Consider the following 13455-nt stretch of genomic DNA (forward strand, 5'->3'; position numbering starts at 1 on the left):
GGTTTTAGGGAGAGCTTCCTAAAGCTTAATTCTGGAAGCGAGTCTCGCTTCTCTTTCCCCAAATCTTTGATGATTCCCCATTGCCTGTATGGAGAAGTTCCAAGTCCTAACCTTGGCACCGGGGCCCTTTCTGGACTCCACCAAAGTCACCTTCTCAGCCTTATCTTAGGTTGGGATAACGGACTAGCAGGGATCCTTGGACACCAGAGGAGTTTTTCACTTTGCCCTGGTTTCCTTAGCACCTGGCTCAGGGCCTGGCTCTTAATAAAAAATTGTTGAAGTGAATTGAATTTGGCCCAATTGGACGGCTCCCGGTGCTTTCCCCAAACAATTTCCACTGGCACTCATCTGCCTCTGGATCTTTACACCTGCTACGCTCCCGCAGAATCACAGAACTTAAGAACTGAGAGAAATCTCAATGATGCATGAGTAATATAATGCAACCCTTCAGTGATAAAGCACCCTCTCTACGTGTTCTGTCCCTATTGGAAGCCCTTTAGGGAGAAGGCCTATAAGAATCAGCCCATACCACCTCTGGACAGCTAGAATTGAAAGAAGTTCTAACAGTAAGCCTACATATATCCGACTCTCTGCAGCTTCCAGCCAACCATCAGTCCAGATGAACTTAGCGGCCCAGGACTTCTTATGTTAAACAGAACAAAATCCGTGCCCCCTAACATCTTCTTTTTTCAAGTCTATGCATCCTTAGTTCCTTCAACAGACTATCTGATGATTGACAAGCTTCCATCATCCAGGCTGCCCTTCCATGAGTGTGCTTTACTAAACTGTGGTCCTCATGGTCAAACACACCATCTTACTAGAGCAATGAGAGCTCTGGACCTGGAGTCAGGAAGGATCATCTGAGTTCAAATCTGACTTCAGATAATTACTAGATGTGTGACTCTGGACAAGTCACACAACCTCTCTCAGCTTCAGTTTCCTCATCTGTAAAATGGGAATAATAATAGCACCAAAGTCCCAGGGTTGATGAGAGGATCAAATGAGATCAGATTTGTAAAAGTGTTTGCACAGTTCCTGGTACCTGGTAAACTCTATACAAATGGCTTGCTTCTTTCCTTCCTTCCTCCTTGTGAGGATAAAATGAGATCTTATTTGTAAAACACTTTGCACACCTTAAAGTGCCATAGAAATGTTAATTGCATACTCATTTTAAAAACGAACAAGGCAGAGCACAATAGAACTAACTCCAACTCACAGAATTTGTGAAGGACTTCACAAGCCCGATTGTTCCACTGTCCCTTAGGAGTAGAGATTCAGCCTCTTGTGAGGGGATCTGTCTATCACTGCCTAGAGAAACTCTTGTCACTTTGAAATAGCTTGGATTGATAGCAAGGTTTTTCTTTCTAACTAAAAATGACATTTATAAAACTTGTCATCACACCCAAGATCATCCTCTCTTCACATAACAGGAACATGAGGCACGTCACTATCCTCTTTTGGATTTGCTCTAGTTGTCTAGCTGGGGTCTGACTAGTGCTGAGTGCTGTGAACTTTATCTCTTTATCTCTTTATCCCTTTATCCTGAACTCTTTGTTGGTGTACAACAATTTTTCAGTTGTTTCTGACTCTTTGTGCCCCCTTTTGGAGTTTTCTTGGCAAAGAAAACTCCAGACATTTTCTGCTCCAGCTCATTTTACACATTTAGGAAACGGAGGCAAATAGGGTTAAGTGATTTGCCCAAAATCACACAACTAATAAGTGTCTGAGGCCACATTTGAACTCAGGTCCTCTCGACTCTAGCTCCAGTGCTCTATATCCCTGCCATCTAATCCCCACAACAAAGTCTTTTAAAATACATTTTAATGGGGAGGACTGTGAGAAGATGGCAGAGTAGGTCAGAAAATCTCAAGCGCTCCAGATTTCCCCCACAAACGAAACAAAATTGTGCCTCAGGGAAAAAAGGAGATGCCCAAGATTTGGGGCAGGACACAGGTATTATCCCAGAAAATGAACACAGGACTGAGTTTTAACCAGTGTGAATTGTACACACACACCCCTCCAGATTAGCTGCACAGAAACAGCTCGGAGGCTAGCTGGGTCTTGAAGTAGTCCCCACATGAATTTTCCCTCTTGAATGGTGCAGTAAATTGGGGGTCTGAATCCAGGAAGATTGAGGGAACCTCTGCTGACTAGGAATGCCAGGCCCAGCTGTGCTGCTGAAAGAGGCCCTGGGCCAGAAGGAATCAGCAGAAGCAGTGGGCAGGGATATTGCTTGGCTGTGAGCATTTGCAAGAGGGTGAAACTCTTGGTTTTGGGCTCCTGGTCAGGCAGGGAGAACTGAAGGAAAACCTGAAGCCAGAGGCACTATCTTCCACACCTCAGACTAGAGGTGATTACACTATTAAGTCCTTATTTTTAAAAAAAAGAGAAAGAGAGTAGGCAAAGGAGAAAGAACCCAATCATAGAAAGTTACTATGGGAAGAGGGAGAATCGGGATTTATCCTCAGAAAAGGATACTGAAGTAAAAAAAAAATTATCCCCTAGCCCAAAGAATAATGTTAAATGACTACCTGCCCCAAAAGAATTTAACGAACTCAAAAAAGACTTTAAAAATCAAATGATAGGGAAAACTGGGACACTGATACATCTTTGGTGGAATTGTGAATACATCCAACCATTCTGGAGAGTAATTTGGAACTATGTTCAAAAAGTTATCAAACTGTGCATATCCTTTGATCCAGCAGTGTTTCTACTGGGCTTATATCCCAAAGAGATCTTAAAGGAGGGAAAGGGACCTGTATGTGCAAGAATGTTTGGGGCAGCCCTCTTTCTAGTGGCCAGAACCTGGAAACTGAATGGATGCCCATCCATTGTTGAATAAACTGTGGTATATGAATGTTATGGAATATTATTGTTCTGTAAGGAATGACCAGCAGGATGAATACAGAGAGGCTTGGAGAGACCTACATGAACTGACGCTGAGTGAAATGAGCAGGGCCAGGAGATCATTCTACACTTCAACAACAATACTGTATGATGATCAATTCTGATGGACGTGGCCCTTTTCAACAATGAAGATGAACCAAATCAGTTCCAATAGAGCAGGGATGAACTGAACCAGCTACACCCAAGCAAAAGAACTCTGGGAAATGAGTATGAACCACTACATAGAATTCCCAATCCCTCTATTTTTGTCTGCCTGTGTGGTGATTTTCTTCTTTTAAATATAATATATAAATGGTTCTCTCTGGGGGAGAAAGGAGGTTTCTCAGGGAGGTTTTCTGGAGGCAGCCTTAGTTTCAGTTAAGAGTAAATAATCATCCAAAACGCAGCCAGGTGATAAAAGTTCAGATCTTTTATTGTCTCCAATATAGCCCGGTTAGCTTAGAGGCCTCTCTCTCTGCTCGGTTCTGAAAGCTCCTGCAGCTTTGTCCTTTGCCTCTGCTCCCTTCAGCCTCCAGCCAGCACAAAGATGAATCTGTCTCTCTTGCCTTCCGAAGTAATTCTCTCCTGGCTGTAGCTCAACTCCGACTCGTGGCTTCTTCTGACTTGACGCTCCTCTCTCCATGTAATTTGGCTGAATTCTCCCCACTGGGCCTCTGCTTTCTTCTTATATACCAGAGAGAGGGATTATGGGTTTTCTCCCATAGTGCTCTCTGGCCTTAAGAGCTTCAAGGGAGGTGTGAATTCACAAAGTTACACAGTTAACTTTGTGAATCTCCCATACTTGTGAACTCCTATGAGTAAAGGTGTAAACACAAGCATTGTATCAATTAGTTCTACTTAGTACCTTGTTTCAGTTTCTGACCCAAAACATCTTCTTGTAAAATCAAATCAATAATCTATCAAGTCTAATGAGTTTGCAGTTTGTAAAGATTCCAACATACCAGCATTTTTGATTTCCTTCACAGGTTAATTATATACTATTTCAAAGTCTGACTCTTTTGTACAGCAAAATAACTGTTTGGACGTGTATACGTATATTGTATTTCACTTATACTTTAACATATTTAACATGTATTGATCAACCTGCCATCTGGGGGAAGGGGTGAGGGGAAAGAGAAAAAAGTTGGAACAAAAGGATCTGCAACTGTCAATGCTGAAAAATTACCCATGCATCTGTCTTGTAAATAAAAAGATATAATAAAAAATAAAATAAAATAACTGTCGATTGGATAAAAAAAAATCAATTGAGGGAAAACAAAGAAACAAAAAACAAAATCCAAGAAAAACAAGACTATGAAAAAAAATCAATCAATTACCAACTGGAAAAGAAGATCCAGAGTTGTAAAGAAGAAAATGACTCTTTGAAAATTAGAATTAGGTAAGAGGAAGCTTAATATAATAAACATATATATGGAATTAGGTAAGAGGAAGCTTAATAATAAAACAAAATATAAGGAATGAAAAAATAGAAGAAATGTGAAACAAACAACAACAAAAGCAGCAGCAACAAAACAACAGATCTGGAGAACAGAAGAAGAAAAAACAAAAGAACCTTTTGTTTGGACTACCTGAAAACTATGACAAAAAAAAAGAACCTTGACATGATAATGCAAGAAATAATTAAAGCAACTTGTCCTGATGTGATAAAACAAGAGGGGAAAGTAGAAATGGAAAAAACTCAACTAATTGCCACCTCAAAGAGATCCTACAAGGAAAAAAATAGAAATATCATTGCTAAATTTTGAAACCTCCCAGATCAAAGAAAAAGTTTTATAAGCAACAACAACAAAAATCCAATTTAAATATACTGGAGCTACAATAAGAATTGAACAAGATTCATCGGTGGCTGCAATAAAAGACCACGAGTTCTGGAACACTATTCATCTAAAATCAAAACAACTAGGGTTGTAGCTGAAAGTAATATATCAAGAAAAATTAAGTATAATATTGAATAAAAAAGGATATTTAATAAACTGTCAGATTTTCAGAATTTTGTCACAAACCTAAATTCAATAGAAAATTTAACACACAAAAGCCAACTTCAATCAATCAAAGATTAATTTCAAGGGTCTCAATAAGAACAAATTGCTTATGTTTTACACATGGAAATGTAAACCATTCGTCTAAGATTGACATTAATAACTGGGTAGTCCAAAAGAAAGATTGTGGTAGAGCTGAGTATGATGTGACTCTAAAGAGAAAAACTATCTAGGAAAAGTTTAAAATAGTAATAATGTTATACAAATGAGGTGCAATAGCAAGAAGCAACACAGGGATTAGGTGGGGGAGGAAGGTATATATATATATATATATATATATATATATATATGCACATATATATATACCAAGAAGGGGTGTGTGTATATATATACCTATCTCCAAAATCTCCCTCTCCAAATCTATAAAGAAATGAGGGGGGAGAAAATAGAATAAGGTGGAGTATAAAAGATTGTTACTGAGCTCTTTCCAAGTAGAGTGTTACAGTGTTGATTTCAACCAGACCAATGTCTCTTGGATAATTGAAAGAAGCCTCTGTTACCTAGGAATGAGAGGGTGCATAAAAGAAGATAGAGGGGAATATGTGTTGTATCCTAATAATATCAAGGGCTACAATGAAGAAGAGAGACTACAGGAGAATGGGGGAGAAGGAAAGAGAAGGAAATGGAAAGGACTGAAAAAAGCAGGAAGAACAGAAAAAACTTTGTTTCACTAATGAGAGGGGACATCACAATGAATACTCTTATGGAGGAAGAGAGTTATTCTGTAAAAGGATATGGGGACCTCCTAGCAAGGATTTGGTGCTTAGAGAGACTAGTCTTCCTGCTTTAGGAAAAGAGGAATCAGAGATCCTGAAGGAAACGGACACCTCAAAGAGTGAGAGAGCATGGATTCAGGGAGGAGACTTCAAGAAAAATGGGGAATGGGTGGGAAATGATCAATTAGAAGGCAAAGATCAATAATGAACAGCACAATCAGGGACATAGGAAAATTGGGTTTTCTCTTTTAGTTCCCACATCTACACAAAACTCAACAAGAGTTGGGGAAGTATAAATAAAAGTGCAGTTAATTTTGAGCCAGGAAGGACTGTAGAATATAAGAATCAGTCAATGAATAAGGATTAAGTGCCCACTGTGTGTCAGACACTGTCCTAAGCTCTGGGGCTACAATGAAAAATAAAACAGAGTCCTTATTATCAAGTGTTTCATAGTTTAATAAGGGAGATAACAAAGAAATATGCACAAACTTAATGAAATCATTAAATTTAACCCCTTTGAGTTTGGAGTCTTGGAGTTTTTTTTCTTCCTAGAGATGATTTATAAATTCTTTTTGTTATACTTGCTTTCTGTGTTCAGAAGTTCTGAGCAGTTTATTTCTGGCACTATGATGTTACATTTTTTGACTTCTCCATTCTTTTGGGAATCTTATAATCTTTAAGTTGTCTCACATGTATCATCTTTGAGATCTTTTGCTTGGATAGTGTATGATCCTGGCAAGATGTTTAATCTCTATTTGCCTCAGTTTCCTCAATTATAAAATGGAAATGATAATAGCATCTACCTCCCCAGGGTTATTATGAAGATCAAATGAGATAATATTTGTAAAGTGCTTAGCACAGAGCCCGGCACATAGTAGATTTTATAACTCTGCTTATTCCCTTCTCTCTTTCAGTTCTCTAGCCATGTGGTACAGAGTGTTATCATGCTGTTATAACAACATGAGTTTGTTGTTGTTCAGTCGTGTCTGACAGTTTGTGACTATGCTAAGTCCTTTTATCCTACACTATTTCTTGAAGTCTGTCCAAGTTAATATTTGTTTCCATGACACTATCCATCTTATCCTCTGCCACCTCCTTTTCCTTTTGCCTTCAATCTCTCCCAACATTAGGGCCTTTCTAATGAGCCCTGTCTTCCCATTTAAGTAGTCAAAATATTTAAGCTTCACCTTCAATATTTGACCTTCCAATGAATAGCCTGAATTAATTTCTTTAAGTATTAATTGATTTGACTTCCTTGCTATCCAAAGGAATATCAACAGTCTTCTCTAGTTCCATAGAATTCAAAAGTGTTCATTTCGTGGCACTCAACTATTCTCATAATTCATCTCTCACAGTCAGACATTGTTACTAGCACTAACATTGACTTTACGGATCTTTTTAGGCAAGGTAATGTCTCTGTTTTTAGTATGCTATCCAGATTTGCCATATCTTTCCTTCCAAGAAGCAAGCATCTTTTAATTTCATGGCTTGCTACCACCATCTGTAGTGATCTTTGAGCACAAGAATATAAAATTTGACACTGCTTCCATTTTTTCTCCTTTTATTTTCCAGATTCTTCAAGAGACAAGTAAGATGATTTGGTAATCCCATTTCTGAGGACTTGCCACATTTTGTAATTATCCACACAGTCAAAGGTTTTAGTATAGTAGATGAAGCAGAAGTAGATTTTTTTCTGGAACTCCTTTTCTTTGTCTATGATCTAGTGAATTTTGGTAATTTTGTTTCTAGTTCTTCTGTCTCTTTGAAAATCAATCTGATTGGAGTAGCAATTCTGATTTCAGATCAAGCAAAAGCAAAAAATAGATCTAATTAAGAGATAAGGAAGGAGAAACTACAGAGATAATGAAGTAATATCAATACTAAACATAGATGCACCAAGTGGGATAGCATCCAAATTCTTGGAGAAAAAGTTAAGTGAGTTGCAAGAAGAAATAGACAACATAACTATACTAGTGAGGGATCTCAACTTCCCTCTGTCAGAACTAGAAATATCTAACCACAAAGTAAACAAGAAAGAAGTTAAAAAGGAGAATAGAATTTTAGAAAAGTTAGGTATGATAGACCTTTGGAGAAAATTGAATGGGGATATAAAGGAATATAATATTTCTCAGGGTACATGGCACCTACACAAAAACTGACCATGTATTAGAGTATAAAAATCTTAGTCAGATGCAGAAAGGCAGAAATAGTAAATATGTCCTTTTCAGATCATGATGCAATAAAAATTATGTGTAATAAAGGGACATGGAAAAATAGACCAAAAATGAATTGGAAACTAAACAATTTAATCCTAAAGAATAAGTGAGTCAAACAATAAAGCATAGAAACAATCTATAATTTCATCCAAGACAATGACAATAATGAGACAACATTCTAAAACTTATGGGATGCATCCAAAACAGTTCTTGGGGGAAATTTTGTATCTCTAGATGCTTTCGTGAATAAAATAAAGAGCAGATAAATGAATTGGGCATGCAACTGAAAAAAGCTAGAAAAAGAACAATAAAAACTTTCAATTAAATGCCAAAGTAGAAATTCTGAAAATCAAAGGAGACATTAATTAACATGAAAGTAAGAAAAGTATTGAACTAATAAACAAAATCAAAGTTGGATTTATTTTTTAAAAAAAGAAAGAGATAAGCTTTTTATTAATTTGATTAGAAAAAGAAAAAAAAGGAAAATAACTTACCAGTATCAAAAATAAAAAGGGTGAACTTTCCACAAATAAAGAGGAAATTAAAGCAATAATTAGGAACTATTTTGTCCAACTTCCTGCCAATAAACCTGAGAATCTAAGTGAATGGATGAATAATTAAAAAAATATAGATTGCCCAGACTAACAGATTAGGAAGTAAATTACTTAAATAATCCCATTTCAGAAAAAGAAATCGAACAAGCCAATAATGAACTCCCTAAGAAAAAAATCTCTGGGGCCATATGGATTTACAAGTGAATTCTACCAAACATTTAAAGAACAATTAATACCAATATTATATAAACAATTTCTTAAAATAGGGGAAGGGGGCAGCTAGATGGCACAGTGGATAGAGTACCAGCGCTGAATCCAGGAGAACTTGAGTTCAAATCTGGCTTCAGACACTTAACACTTCCTAACTGTGTGACCCTGGGCAATTCACTTAACCCCAATTGCCTCACCTAAAAAAGAAAAGAAAAGAAAGGAAAAATAGGGAAAGAAAGAGTCCTACCAAATTCCTTTTATGACACAGATATGGTGATGATATCTAAACCAGGAAGAGCCAAAACAGAGAAAGAAAATTATAGACCAATTTCCCTAATGAATATTTATGCAAAAATCTTTTTTCCACTGACCAAAAACTATTTTAATATTTCAGTAACATACATTAAATACATAACATTGATTACAAACAAATGTACACTCTTTTCACTGCAAAACAATTGAAAAGTTTAAGAGGTAGAACAGAGTATGACAAATTTCCAGCAAGTAGTTGGTATGGTTTCTTTTGTCAGATATAAGAAAAAAAAGTATGAATATTTAAAAATTGCTTTCTTATTTAGAGGTTATAGGGTTAAGAAAGAGTTGAATTATTTTACAATAATTAAAAATTGCCTAGATATGTATCCCAATTACTAATTTTACTATACATTGCTCACAATCAGTTTATAAATATGTCCTATACAATATTTAAAACCAAAAACATTCTCAGACTGCTTTTAAAAAGCTATTTCATAATCCATATTTCATTCAAGTCATTAAAATTTAGTTAGGGTGTGATTATGGTATGTTGAATATTATAGGATTGTAACTGAAGCCTAACAACTCAACAAAATAGGAGACTAGTAGACACAAAGATTATAATATCTTAGTTTTTTAAAAAACATAATTAATAAACTATGATTTTTCTCAAAAGGGATGACTGTCTACATAGAAAGCTAATTTCCCCCTAGATCTTAAGTTAAGAAAGACTCAAAATCCTGCATAGGACTTCATAGCAAAATCACCTAAGATATTAGATTATCCTTTAATATATGTCACCTATTGACGCTGGCACTTAGAAAATTGTGCTTATATCTCTGAAACATGCTAATTTGTGCATTTTAAAATGCTTATTCATGCAAAAATCTTAAATAAAATATTAACAAAGAGATTACAGCAACTTATCTCCAGGATCTGCACTATGATCAAGTTGGATTTATCCCAGGAATGCAGGGCTGGTTCAATATCAGGAAAACTAGCAGCTGCCATCTGGGGGAGGGGATGGAGGGAGGGAGGGGAAAAATCGGAACAAAAGTGAGTGCAAGGGATAATGCTGTAAAAAATTACCCTGGCATGGGTTCTGTCAATAAAAAGTTATTTAAAAAAAGGAAAACTAGCAGCATAATTGACCATATTAATAACCAAATTAGCAAAAACCATATAATCATCTCAATAGATGCAGAAAAGCATTCAACAAAATACAACACCCATTCCAATTAAAAAAAACAAAACAAAACAAAACACTAGAGAGCATAGGGATAAATGGAGTTTTGCTTAAAATGATAAGTAGCACCTATCTAAAACCATCAGCAAGCATTATATGTAATGGGGATAAGCTAAAAGCCATTCCCAACAAGATTAGGGGTAAAACAAGCTTGCTCACTATCACTATTACTATTTCAATATAGTACTAGAAATGTTAGCTTTAGCAATAAGAGAAAAAAAAGAAGTTGAATTAATTAGAGTAGGATATGAGAAAACAAAACTATCATTCTTTGCAGATGATATGATGGTATACATAGAAAAATCCTAGAGAATCAACAAAAAACTACCAAAAACAATAACTTTAGCAAAGTTGCAGGATGTAAAATAAAGCCCACATAAATCATCAGCATTTCTATATGTTACTAACAATGTCAAGCAGCAAGAGTAGAAAGAGAAATCCCATTTAAAATAACTGTAGATAATGCAAAATGTTTGGGAGTCTACTTGCCAGGAATTTCAAAGGAATTAATGAAAAACAAAATGCAAAGGAAAGTGGCCTAGCTGTACCAAATCTAAAACTATATTATAAAGCAGCAGTCAGCAAAACCATTTGGTACTGGCAAGAAAATAGAATAATGGATCAGTGAAATAGGTTAAGACCACAGGACAAAATTGTTGGAATACGTGGGAGCCACCTGACAGTGGCTGCTGGAGATCCAACCCAGACCTGCAGAATGGATCTCCTCTTGTGAGAGGATGATATAAGGAGACCGAGAGGCCGTTGTGCTGTCTGACTTCTCTCCTCTTCCCTCTACCTCCAATTTATTTCATTCCCAGTCTGTAACACCTGTGTCAGCAAAGGCTGCCTTGGAGCTCCTTCAGATGCTATGATCCACAGCTGTGGAGGCTCTCAGAGAACTGACCTGCGGTTTAACACTAAATAGTCAATAACTAGAGTAATCTAGTGTTTGACAAACCCAAAGACCCCAGCTTCTGGGATAAGAACTCATTATTTAACAAAAATTGTTGGAAAAACTGGAAAACAATATGGCAGAAACTAGGCACTAACCAAGATCTAACACCAAGATGAGGTCTAAATGAGCTCATGATTTAAACAAAAAGGGTGACACTATAAGCAAGTTAGGAGAACAAGGGATAGTCTTTACCTCACAGATCTGTGGATAAGAGAGGAATTTATGATCAAAGAAGAGCTAGAAATAATTTTGATTATATTAAATTAAAAAGATTTTGCATAAACAAAACCAATGCAACCAAGATTAGAAAGAAAGCACAAAGTGTGTGTGTGGGGGGGCAGAGGAATTTACATTCAGTGTTTCTGATCATCTCTAAAATATAAAGAATTGAATCAAATTTATAAGAATACAAGCCATTCCTCAATTGATAGTCAAAGGATATGAACAGACAATTTTCAGATGAAGAAATTAAAGCCATTTATAGTCATGAAAAAAATGCTCTAAATCACTATTGATTAGAAAAATGCAAATTAAGACAACTCTGAGGTACCACAAATACCTCTTAGATTGGCTAAGATGACAGGAAAAGATAATGATGAATGTTGAAAGGGATGTGGGAAAAGTGGGACACTAATGCTTTGTTGATGGAATTGTGAACTGATCCAACCATTCTTGTAGAGTGCTGAAACTTGCACTTGAATCAGACAACAGACCACTTAAGGCTAATTGCCTATTAGATATGAGACAATGACTCTATTAACATATGTTGGATACATGGCCCTTCTCACCATTGATCCTGATTCAATGTTTGATGTTAAGATAATCGTAGGCAAGGATTAGAGGGTGGGGAGACAGAGGCCAGAGACTCACTTGGCAGCAGGATGAGGAGGAGAAAGGTGGAGATTCTGGACTCCAGAATTGAAAAGAGATCTTTGGCTAAACTCCTGGCAGCTTGCCTGCCTCCTTCATTTCTTCCCCTAAAGACCAAGGACTTTTTCTTATCCTGACTCTGGCTGATCCTGAGGCCTCCAGGGAGGTAGCCCGGACTTTACACATTCTGGAAAGCAATAGCAATTTGGAACTGTACCCAAAGGGCTATAAAACTGTACATACCCATCGATCCCAGTGTCTCTATTGGATCTGTATCCCAAAGAAATCACCAAAAAAAGAAAAGGATCCATATGTTCAAAATGTTTGTAGCAGCCCTTTTTGTAGTGGCAAGGAACTGGAAACCGAGTGGATGCCCATCAGCTGGGGTATGGCTGAATAAGTTGTGGTATATGAATTTAATGAAATATTGTTCTCTAAGAAATGATGATTTTAGAGAGGCTTGGAGAGACTTACAGGAACTGATGCTAAGAGAAATAAGTAGAGCCAAGAGAACATTGTATACCACAGCAACAAGATTATATGATGATCGATTCTGATGGACATGGCTCTTTTTAACAATGAGATGATTCAGGCTAGTTCCAATGATCTTATGATGAAAAGAGTCACCTACAGTCAGAGAGGACTGTGGGAACAACTCTTTGACCTCTGGCCTCATTGATTGGATCTTAGACTGATATTAATGGAATATTGAATGGTTTGCCTTGGATTTGAACAGATATCATTTGATCCTTTTTGAGATTATACCTGAGTACTGCTTTTCTAACCCTTTATTGACTGTAAGGGCTACTCCAGTTCTTCTAAGGCATTCTTGCTCACACATGTAGTGATCATCTCAATTAAATCCACCCATCCCTATCCATTTCAGTTCACTGACACCCAAGATGTTGCTATTTAATCTTTCCATTTCCTGTTTGACCACATCCAGCTTACCTTGCTTCGTAGATCTTACATGCCAGTTTCCTATGCAATATTAATCTTTACAGCATTAGACTTTTGCCAGACACATCTGCAGCTGAGCTTCCTTTTGGCTTTGGCCCAGTCTCTTCAGTTATGTCTAATTGTCTTTTGCTCTTCCCCAGCAGCATATTGTGTATCTTCTGATGACCTGAGGGGCTCATCTTCTGATCTCATCTCTCTCTTTTTTTTTTTTTTAAATGATTTTAGAACTGTTCATGGGGTTTTCTTGAAGTGGGTTGGCATTTCCTTTTCTAGTAGTTCACTGTACAGTTGGTTTCAAGTCATGTCTGATGCTTTGTGACCTCATTTGGGGTTTTCTTGGCAAAGATACTAAAGTGGTTTTCCATTTCTTCAGTTCATCTTACAGATGCAAAAACTGAGGCAAATAGGGCTACAAGACTTGCCTAGGGTCACATAGCTAGTGCATAAAGGCAGATTTGAACTCATAAAAATGAGTCTTCCTGATTTCAGGCCTGTCACTCCATATACTGTGCCACCTAGCTACCTAG

The sequence above is a fragment of the Antechinus flavipes genome, chromosome X, assembly GCF_016432865.1.
Source record: "Antechinus flavipes isolate AdamAnt ecotype Samford, QLD, Australia chromosome X, AdamAnt_v2, whole genome shotgun sequence".
Taxonomy (NCBI): domain Eukaryota; kingdom Metazoa; phylum Chordata; class Mammalia; order Dasyuromorphia; family Dasyuridae; genus Antechinus; species Antechinus flavipes.